This window comes from Dermacentor variabilis, chromosome 1, assembly GCF_050947875.1.
Source record: "Dermacentor variabilis isolate Ectoservices chromosome 1, ASM5094787v1, whole genome shotgun sequence".
NCBI classification, from domain to species: Eukaryota; Metazoa; Arthropoda; class Arachnida; order Ixodida; family Ixodidae; genus Dermacentor; species Dermacentor variabilis.
Genome location: NC_134568.1, coordinates 164,554,050 through 164,565,057, shown reverse-complemented (window position 1 = coordinate 164,565,057; position 11,008 = coordinate 164,554,050). Strand labels below are relative to the sequence as shown.

The following is an 11,008-nucleotide window of genomic DNA, read 5'->3' as shown; positions in this document are numbered from 1 at the left end:
GGGTGTGCATTTACTTTGTGGTAGATTTGCTTGCAGTAAAAGCTCCCATTTTATTGTCATGTCTTGACATGCCCCCGTATTCACATGCTTACAGTCTTCTTTCTCCCTGATGCTAGCACAACGTGATTGTCACCTCTATTCGCCCGGGATCAATTCTTGCTTTCTTTATATATATATATATATATATATATATATATATATATATATATATATAGTCACATGGTGGTGACGTTGAATAACACAGTGGCAATACTGTGAACGACAAAACTAACTTTTATTGGGCGAACCTGTGCCCTCAAAACAAGCTACACTTATAGCACAACGATAGCAGCGAACACGGTCGGCAATCGTCGAAAATCTGATCAGCGGGTCAAGCGCGTCGGCTTTTATAGAGCAGTCGTCGAAGGTTCCAGACTCATCGTTGGGACCCGCGTGCCTTCCACAGAGTTCTACACCATTCGCGTCAGGCGATGAAGTCAGGTAACACAAGGTTCGGCGACAACAGACAGCGGATAGAAGCATTGACAACTTTCCAGAAGCTTCGGATACATGCAGGCGCGTCCCGCGCTGTGCGATAACATTTGTTGTTAGGCGGCGAAACGTGGTCGCCCGATAAAGGTAAGTACACCCCGTGTCAATACCCCCCTCTTAAAAAAGCATCGACCCGATGCTGCAAACAAACGAAAGTAATAAAGAAGCACTCGTAGCAAAGAAAACAACATAAGGAAAGTTCGTCAGCATCCGAAAAAGGATTTAAGACGCACCACGTGGACCACTTCAGATCGTGCGCGGCGCCGCTGTGAATGCGAAATGCCGTCTGGCACGACCTCATAGTCCAGTGCGCCAATACGTCTTATAAACTTGTAGGGTCCGAAATAGCGCCGAAGTAGTTTCTCAATGAGTCCTCATCGGCGTATCCGTGTCCAAATCCAAACACGGTCGCCGGGCTGGTACACGACGAAGCATCGTCGGAGGTTGTAGTGTCGGCTGTCGGTAGGCTGCTGGTTCTCGACCCGTAGGCCGGCGAGCTGTCGGGCTTCTTCGGCGCGCTGGAGATAGCTAGCGACGTCAACATTCTCTTCGTCAGTGACGTGCGGCAGCATGGAGTCAAGCGTAGTCGTCGGGTTCCTGCCGTAAATCAACTTGAATGGCGTGATCTGTGTTGTTTCTTGCACCGCCAGGTTGTAAGCGAATGTTACGTACGGCAGGACCGCATCCCACGTCTTTTGCTCGACGTCGACGTATATTGCTAGCATGTCGCGAGGGTTTTGTTCAAGCGCTCCGTGAGATCATTCGTCTGCGGATGGTAGGCAGTTGTCCTCCTGTGGCTTGTCTGGCTGTATTGCAGAATGGCTTGGGTGAGCTCTGCTGTAAAAGCCGTTCCTCTGTCGGTGATGAGGACTTCTGGAGCACCATGTCGCAGCAGGGTGTTCTCGACGAAAAATTTCGCCACTTCGGCTGCGCTGCCTTTCGGTAGAGCTTTAGTTTCAGCGAAGCGGATGAGATGGTCCGTCACCACGACGATCCACTTATTTCCGTAAGCTGATGTCGGAAACGGTCCCAACAAGTCCATCCCGATCTGCTGAAAAGGTCGGTAAGGAGGCTTGATCGGCTGTAGTAATCCCGCTGGCCTTGTCGGTGGTGTCTTGCGTCGCTGACAGTCGCGGCATGTCTTGACGTAACGGGCGACATCGGCGGTTAGGCGCTGCCAGTAATACCCTTCTTGTATCCTCGATAGCGTCCCGGGAGAAACCGAGGTGCCCAGCGGTCGGATCGTCATGTAGGGCGTGCAGTACTTCTGGACGCAGCGCCGACGGAACAACAAGAGGGTAGTTGGCGCGGAGTGGTGAGAAGTTCTTCTCGAGTAGGTTGTTTTGAAGCGTGAACGAAGATAATCCGCGCTTAAATGCCCTAGGGACAACGTCGGTGTGCCCTTCCAAATACTCGACGAGGCCTTTTAGCTCCGGGTCTGCTCGTTGCTGTTCAGCGAAGTCTTCCGCGCTTATTATTCAAAGGTAGGTGTCGTCATCCTCGTCATCTTGCGGCGGCGGGTCAATGGGGGCGCGTGATAGGCAATCGGAATCTGAGCGTTTTCGTCCGGACTTGTAGGTTACAGTGATGTCGTATTCTTGTAGTCTGAGGCTCCACCGCGACAGCCATCCTGAAGGGCCCTCTAAGTTAGCTAGCCAACACAACGCGTGATGGTCGCTGATGACTTTGAATGGCCTGCCATATATGTAAGGGAGGAGTTTTGCTGTTGCCCAAATGATGGCGAGGCATTCCTTTTCAGTCGTAGAATAATTGCCTTCCACTCTTGACAGCGACCGGCTAGCATAAGATATGACCCATTCATAGTTGTCTTTCTTCTGGACTAGGACGGCAGCGTGACCTAGGCTGCTGGCGTCAGTGTGGATTTCGGTATCGGCGTCTTCGTCGAAATGTGCAAGTACCGGCGGCGACTGCTTGCGTCGTTTTAGTTCTTGAAATGCGTCGGCCTACGGCGTTTGCCACTTGAACTCGACATCAGATTTGGTTAGAAGCGTTAGCGGCTCAGCGATGCGTGAAAATTCCTTGACAAAGCGCCTGTAGTAGGCACACATGTCAAGGAACCTACGCACTGCCTTCTTGTCGGTGGGCTGCGGGAACTTTGCGATGGCAGCTGTTTTCTGCGGATCGGGCCGCACTCCGGATTTGCTGATGACGTGGCCTAGGAACAGAAGCTCATCGTAAGCGAAGCGGCACTTTTCCGGCTTCAGAGTGAGCCCCATGATTTCACTGCTTCTAATACTGTCGCAAGCCGCCTAAGGTGGTCGTCGAAATTTTCGGCGAAGACAACGACGTCATCCAAGTAAACAAGACACGTCAGCCACTTCAATCCTGCTAACACCGTGTCCATGACGCGCTGAAACCTTGCAGGCGCCGAGCACAGTCAGAATGGCATGACCTTGAACTCGTAGACGCCGTGTGGCGTGATGAAGGCGGTCTTTCCAGATCTCTCTCGTCGACTTCTATTTGCCAGCAGCTAGACTTGAGGTCCATCGACGAGAAGTATTTAGCGTTGCAGAGCCGATCCAATGCGTCGTCTATCGGCGGAAGGGGGTATACGTCCTTCTTCGTGATCTTGTTCAGTCGACGATAAGCGACGCAGAAACGTAGGGTTCCATCCTTTTTCTTCACGAGGACAACAGGAGATGCCCACGGGCTTTTGGACGGCTGGATGATGTCGTCGCGCAGCATTTTGTCGACTTGTTGCTTAATAGTTTCACGTTCTCGCGTCAAAACTCGGTAAGGGCTCTGGCGGAGTGGTCCAGCGCACTCTTCGGTTATTATCCGATGCTTTGCAACTGGTGTTTGTGGAATCCTCGTTGACGTCGAAAAGCAGTCTTTGTATCGACGGGAAAGACTTCTGAGCTGTTGCTGCTTGCTCATGGGGAGACTTGAATTTACGTCGAAGTCTGGTTCGGGGACTATGGTCGGCGGGGTAGATGCGGCAGAATCTGAGAGGACAAAGGCATTGCTCGTTTCCAGAATTTCCTCGATGTACGCGATTGTCGTGCACTTGCTGATGTGCTTGAACTCTTGGCTGAAGTTGGTTAGCATCACTTCCGCTCTCCCTCCGTGGAGTCGAGCGATGCCTCTTGCGACGCAAATTTCACGGTCGAATAGTAGATGCTGGTCGCCCTCGATGACGCCCTCTACGTCAGCGGGTGTTTCGGTGCCGACGGAAATAATACTGGAGCGCGGCGGCATGCTCACTTGATCTTCGAGTACACTCAAAGTGTGGTGACCACGAAAGCTCTCCGATGGTATCGCTTGATCTTGCGAAAGCGCTATCGATTTCGACTTCAGGTCGATGACTGTGCCGTGTTGGTTCAGGAAGTCCATGCCAAGAATGACGTCTCGTGAACACTGTTGGAGGATAACGAAGGTGGCAGGGTAAGTCCGGTCATGAATGATAACTCTTGCCGTGCAGATTCCAGTCGGTGTAATGAGGTGTCCTCCAGCGGTCTGAATTCGGGGGCCCTCCCATGCAGTCATAACCTTCTTCAACTGGGCGGCGATGTGTCCACTCATTACGGAGTAATCAGCCCCTGTATCGACTAAGGCAGTGACTGCGTTGCTGTTGAGAAGCACGTCGACGTCGGTGGTTCGTTGTCTGGCGTTGCAGTTGGGTCTTGGCGTCGGATCTCGGTGTTGAACTGAAGCTGGAACGTCGCGTCGTCAAGTAGCCTTTCGTCGGTGTAGTTTTGGCTTCCCGACTTCGTCGGGACGGCGGCGTGTCGTCATTAGGTCGTCGAGATGGCTTCTTCGTCGACTTCGTCGGCGGCGGAGGATCTTCGTCAGTTCGACGAACAGCAACCGCACCTCCACCGGTTGCTGCTTTTAGTTTTCCGGATATGGGCTCGCAGAGCGGCCGCACGCTGAGCCGGTGTATGGTCGGCGCTGCGGCGACAGGTAGCGGCCTCGTGACGGCGAACGGGACGGTGGTCGAGGGCTCCATTGAGTAGCGGCGAGGTAGTCGGCGATGTCACGTGGGCCCTCTCCAAGCTGTGGACTCGGCGCGTTGACGGCGAACCCTCTCAGTCCCAAGTCGCGGTATGGGCATCGGCGATACACATGGCCGGCTTCTCCGCAGTGATAGCAGAGCGGGCGGTGGTCGGGGGCTCGCCAAATGTCCGTCTTTTTCACGTAGGTGCACTGGGCGACGGGTGGGCGTGCTGGCGGCGGCGGACGACGGAATTGCGGCGTTGCAGGGCTCTGGCGCGGTCGCGGAGGGGGGCCTTGACGGGGTGCGACGGCGGCGTAGGTCATCACTCGTGGCTGGGGCTGTGGTAAATGAGGTTGCACCTCAGGGACTCGAAGCGATCGGTGAACCTCATCTTTGAAGATGTCGGCGATTGAGGGCACTTGAGGCTGCGACGAAGGCAGTACCTTGCGCAGTTCTTCGCGCACAATGGCCCTGATAGTCTCTTGCAGGTCGTCGGAACCCAGTCCTTGGATGGCGTACTGCAGCGTGAGCCCCTCGCGGTTATATTGCCGGGTGAGCATCTCCAGAGTTTTCTCGATCGTCGATGCCTCTGCAGAAAAATCAGCTACGGTTTTTGGCGGGTTAGGAATAAGTCCGGCGAAAAGTTCTTGCTTGACGCCCCGCATCAGGAAGCGGACTTTTTTCTCCTCCGACATTTGCGGGTCGGCGCGCCGGAAAAGAAGGGCCATCTCCTCCGGGACGATCGCGATCGTCTCGTTTGGCAACTGCACTCTGGTTTCTAGTAGTGCTTGGACTCGCTCATTTCGAACGACGCTTGTAAACGTTTGCAAGAAGCCGCTTCGGAACAGGTCCTGCGTCGTGAAGGTGCCTTCTCGATTCTCGAACCAGGTCCTGGCGGCGTCTTCCAATGCGAAATAGACATGCCGCAGCTTGTCGTCGCTGTCGTATCGGCGCCGCCGCTATCAGTGCGTGATCGACGAAAGACAGGAGACGACTGTAGTCCAAAACGCCAGCAAGGGGAAAGAGCCCCGTCTTTATTTCCACAGCGGTTTAAGCAGTTTAAGTAGAACCAGCGTGACGTCAGTGACACGTGGTTCCATACATGCGTCAGGCGCAATGGCTCGGCGCGCCCTGCGGGAGCGTGCTTTCAGCCGCAGAAAAATACATTCCAGCACAGTCGGTGTCCCAACTGTTAAACGTAGTGACCCTCTCATACGTCTCCAGCCAGCTTTCCGGGTCCTCAAATGTGGAACCGCGGAACCTCGGTGGCTCCCTGGGCTGCTGCAGAACTATTGGGGCTGCTCCGGCTGCCATTGGGGCTGTCTTCTTGGTCGTCTCTGGACGAACTTCTCTGACGATCTTCTTGGTCGTCTCTGGTAGAATTCCGTGTTCTGGGGGCAGCTGCTGTAGCCGGCGGCTTGCTCGATGTTCCGGGACGGCGCTGGTGTTGTCTTTGAGGTCCGGGCTTGTATTCCAGCTTGTCCGGGGCGTCCGCTACATGAACGTAAAGCACCTCCGCCAGATGTCACGTGGTGGTGACGTTGAATAACACAGTAGCAATACTGTGAACGACAAAACTAACTTTTATTGGGCGAACCTGTGCCCACGAAACAAGCTACACTTATAGCAGAACGATAGCAGCGAACCCGGTCGGCGATCGTCGAAAATCTGATCAGCGGGTCAAGCGCGTCGGCTTTTATAGAGCAGTCGTCGAATGTTCTAGACTAATTGTTGGGACCCGCGTGCCTTCCACAGAGTTCTACACCATTCGCGTCAGGCGATGAAATCAGGTAACACAAGGTTCGGCGACAACAGACAGCGGATAGAAGCATCGATAACTTTCCAGAAACTTCGGATACATGCAGGCGCGTCCCACGCTGTGCGATAACATTTGTTAGGCGGCGAAACGTGGTCGCCCGATAAAGGTAAGTACACGTGTCAATATCACATACAGGAATAGGGCGGTAAAATGTGTCATCATGCGCAAAGAACGATAGACGTTTTTGTAAGAATAATGGTTCTCTTCCAGCTACACGAAACATTATTTACACTGTTAAATCTGTTAGTGAAGCGTTCAATCTCCTACAGTATCCGTGTTTTCAACGTGCGCTCAAGTGCAACCCCCCCCCCCCACACACACACCCGCGCCCGCGCATACACACACACATACACACACGCACACACACACACACAGGCACACACACACGCACGCACGCACGCACGCGCCGCACATGCACACTCACAAACAGACGCACGCACGCACGCGTGCGCGCGCTTAATTTGTAGATATTTTAGTACGAAATAGTTGAATATTCCTGTGGATATTGGAATTGCGAACAAACTTGCGGGATTTCGTCAACTCTCGTTATATTATGCATACATATGCGTGCTTTAAAACTGCACTAGCCATATTGAACGGCCACTCGGCTGCCGTAGAAGCAAACGCGATCGGCCCTTTCCACGGAATATAGCTGCCAGCAGAAATAGTACAGTAATGTGTTAAGAAAAGGTCATGGAAATGCGCAGGACATTTTTCCCCTATAGCATATGGGTCTTTGAAGTAAAACACGAAACCGCTCTCTCGTAAATATATTTGTTACAACTGGTCAAACTTGTGCGCCAATAGACGGGAGAGGAAACATCGGGCTGCGCCAAAGCAGGTGCTTCGCACTTGATGTAGTTACATACACAGGGTGACATGGTATGTCCTCGCACCCAGTCCAGGCTGTGCGATACCATTCTAAACTTTTTGCCCGCATTTTTTCTGCCGGAGCATTGCATATAGCGCTTTCTATTCGTATACAGTACTAGCCAATGTCGTGGGATCTATTTGTTTTGGGATGAATGCAACATGTTTCAGAGTTACTACGCTCTGTGTTCAAGGGTTTTGGTGCCCAGTTCGTGGGTACAATTTACGACCTGCCTTTATTTTTTTTATTCCAACCATTATTTGGGTTATCGCAGGTATTTAGCGGTACACTGGAAGTACATAAAACCCTGACGTGTAAGAAAATGACAAACATTCCACTCTGCGAAGATGGAATGGCAGCGAAAGCTGATGACAGTCAAAGCTCTCAAATGAAAAGCGAAGTGCTTTCGCTACCATTCCATCTTCATAGAGTGGAATGGTTGTCATTTTTTTTGCGTTGTGAGTGTGGCGTCATTGCTCGTTCAGAGGTGCCCGGGCTACCGATTGTCGTTTTCTTCCGCATCGCGGGAACGTTCTTCGTCGGTGGCCGTTTCGCGCCGGCGCCATTTACAATCTCGTTGGTGTTCTCTCCGGCGTTCCTCGTACGCACGTTGTCCTTCGGGTGTACTAACTATACGTGTCCGCCCCATCGATAACGCAGCTGTTTTTAGCGCCTATACATCTCCTGCTTATAAACTGTGGTAACCTTGACGTCACGCTATTGTTCACGACGATCGTTCTCATTTGTTCCACACTTTGACATCTGCGCCGCCGCACTGCACCCATATGGCTTTGTTAGAAATCGCTAAGTCTATTTTTGTCGCTGGACTCCGAAAAAACTACAGAATGTTAGTCATATACAGCTATCGATGTAAAAAGGGGAGCAAATTGTTCTCTAAGTCAATCCCTTAACCCGAAAAAGGTAATAAGAGTGTCAGTTATAGACGGATTGACACCCTTATTCACTTTGAAGGGTCTCAATTATTAACAGTTTACATACGTAGGCAGATTAATGTATCCTCTTTTCGGGCCTCTGCAATTATAAAAATTGGAAGGCAGTTCAAAGTCTAGGTCATGTTGATGAAAGACAATGTCTTCCTGGGTGAGTTGGGGGTGAGAACGGGGTGTATGAACCGCTAATTCATGGTCAGAGCGACGCTGCAGCGGCAACGTTTGAACGATGTCAACTAGAGGTTGGATCACATTCCAATTTTTTATCATCGGTGATCATCATCACGATCACAATCATAATCATAATCGTCGTCGTCATCATCATCATCATTATCATCGAAATACTCACATGCCCACATCGAACTTGGCGTCAAAGACTCTCATTGAAGAAAGGCACGTGCCCACTGACACGTACCCAGCAACCTCAAGGGCACATACCCAGTGGTCCATATCTATACTCCGTGACAGAATTTACAGTTAGACTGCATTATCTCTGGGATGGACCCACGAAAGTAGCTAAAACAGACGTTATAAACAACACACCCGTTACTGAAATGTGGCGCTAGAGAGAGAGCAAGAGATGGAAGCAAGTGCAAAAAGGTTAACGAAACGCGCGCGCTTTTCGCTACCTTGCACTAGGCGAAGGAGTAACTGAGGGCAAAAAGAGAAAGAAGAGAAAAAAGAGAGAGAAAGCACCAGTCGTGCACACACTCGAAGGAGCACTCCAAGTGATTCGCAGAGGAAGACATTGTCTACAACAACAACAACAACTAAAATCAAGTGTGGGATGGTGGGATCGAACCTCCGAGTCCGAGCGCAGCAACCTGGGGCTCCAGCTTGATAGGCCATGATCGCACGCATGCGATTCTCCTGCCACGCCAATTAGCTCTTTGAGACAGCTTGTGCGTGCGTCACGTCACACAGCACGAGCGCGTCGCGACAGTGTCACGAACGCGAGCTTGCGGGCTGCACCCACTTTCGGGATCGCCCGGCATTCCCCAGTTATTTCCTTATAGCACATAACGCTACGAAGACTACGTTTGACCACCTTCGGAATCGGCCCAGGTCGTAACGAAACAAGTCACAACTGTTTCTTCGCCGGAGTAAAAATAAGACCAGTCATGGCGTCGCCGTCATACTATAGTCGGTGGGGACTCTAGACTTTCACGTGTTCCTTGATATTGTTTCCCCTGCATGGATAGCGTCTCGTGTAATCCGGCTTCGCTGCATGGCGGTGCGCCGGCGGCGGTTGGTGTGGTTGCAGCATATTACAAGAGTTAGCGCGCGTGGTGCGCGCCAACTTACGGAGGGTTTATTGGGGAGCGAAAGGGAGTTGGCTCTTTGGCTTGGGGTTGGCGGGCAGCGCGGAAGTCGCGCGCATACGCCGATACGCTTCGCAGCACTGTACCAAGAAAGGCTTCGGAGCGGTGCAACGGGAATGGACGAACGCGATCGTTCGAACGCGACACCGTTCGCGTGACTGCACACGCGAACAATTAGGCGTTGGTTTTAGCATAGGCGCGAGCATATTTGCTCGCTATCCCATCGCGGTGCGTCGCCCTTCCTCGATTTGTCCTCGATTTTGTCGCGCGTCCATCAGCATGTTCTATAGGTTGTAATTCGACTATCAGGTATTATTGTATGAACAGTGCAATAAATGCTCTTTTGATTGTTTGCACTACTGTGTTGTTCTTTTGTCCCAAGAGCACGTGCGAAACCCCCCACATCCTCGTCCTGCCTCTGGTGTTACACATGGGCTCAGGTTCCACACATAATTATTTGCTGTACACAAACACGTTGATCCATGTGGTAACTCTTGAAGAATCCAAAACGATGCTGCATAAGCCAGCTAGTTGCCAAGTTCTTTGCATAACATGAATTCCCGCAGTGATTGGGATCCTCAGATGTTCTTAAGTTCGAAGATATTTTTAAGTGGCCTGTGGCCGCTAGCACTTTTCCTATCTTCTGGTGGATTTCTGGAACAGCATACAGCGGTATTCGTCCTGTTGAGGTGGATTACCTAATGATGTGGACATTACTAGCACAAAATTTCGCAAAGACCAGGTAGCTAGTAAAAAATGACCACCAATGAGCATTTTAACTATCTACTTCACGCATATGTTGCAATTGCGAAACTGTAGCCGAACAGTAAGGAAGTCAGGCTGGCTTGAAACAGAAATCCTAAAGGAGTAACAGTACTTTCGACATATATTCTTTCATAGAATTTCATGAAAAATGCATTCATATTTCAATTAACTCGACCTGAACCACTAGAACGCGGCTTTTGGAGAAACTGTTAATAGGAACACCAATGTATGTCGTTGCATGTTTCCAGCGCATATCCAGCTTTTCTGGGCACATACCAACTAGCGGCCCAAGCTGGCCCGGCTCGAAGCTAGCGCGTTTTCAATGGAACGAGCGGGTTTTTCGCGAATAACAAAAGCTGCAGGTCGATTATTGAAAAAGGCAGGTGACATACGTGTTCTGGAAGACACTCCTCACGAGCCAATTGCAGTGATCACGCTATGGCACGTAAGAATTTTGTTCCCACAGCGGTTAAAGATTTAACAATGGAAGTCTATGGAAACGACAAAAATTTGTATTCAATTTTCGAGGCAAGAACGATGCCTGTGATAAAACCATGGAGTCTATCGTAATACCCAGTGCAGCGTATGTAGTCCGGAGACTCAGCTTTCGATTGATGCCTATCTCGACTCTCCACACATGGCGTAACACTGTTCCCAAAACCGATTTTTGTAAGACTGTCGTGAAAATTCACGTGACATCTATAAAAACATGAGCGTACCGTAAGGCGAAGCCTCGGAAGCCGCGGCAAGTGGTAGAATCGCGCGCACCTCTAGTCCCCGCGTCACGGTGGC

The 11,008-nt window shown here is 51.2% G+C and overlaps 1 protein-coding gene across 1 annotated transcript in view; it reads left to right on the top strand.

Annotated features, from left to right (window-relative positions):
• LOC142589566 (uncharacterized) overlaps positions 1 to 11,008 on the top strand; it is a 179,693-nt gene that overhangs the window by 65,973 nt on the left and 102,712 nt on the right. The window lies entirely within an intron of this gene.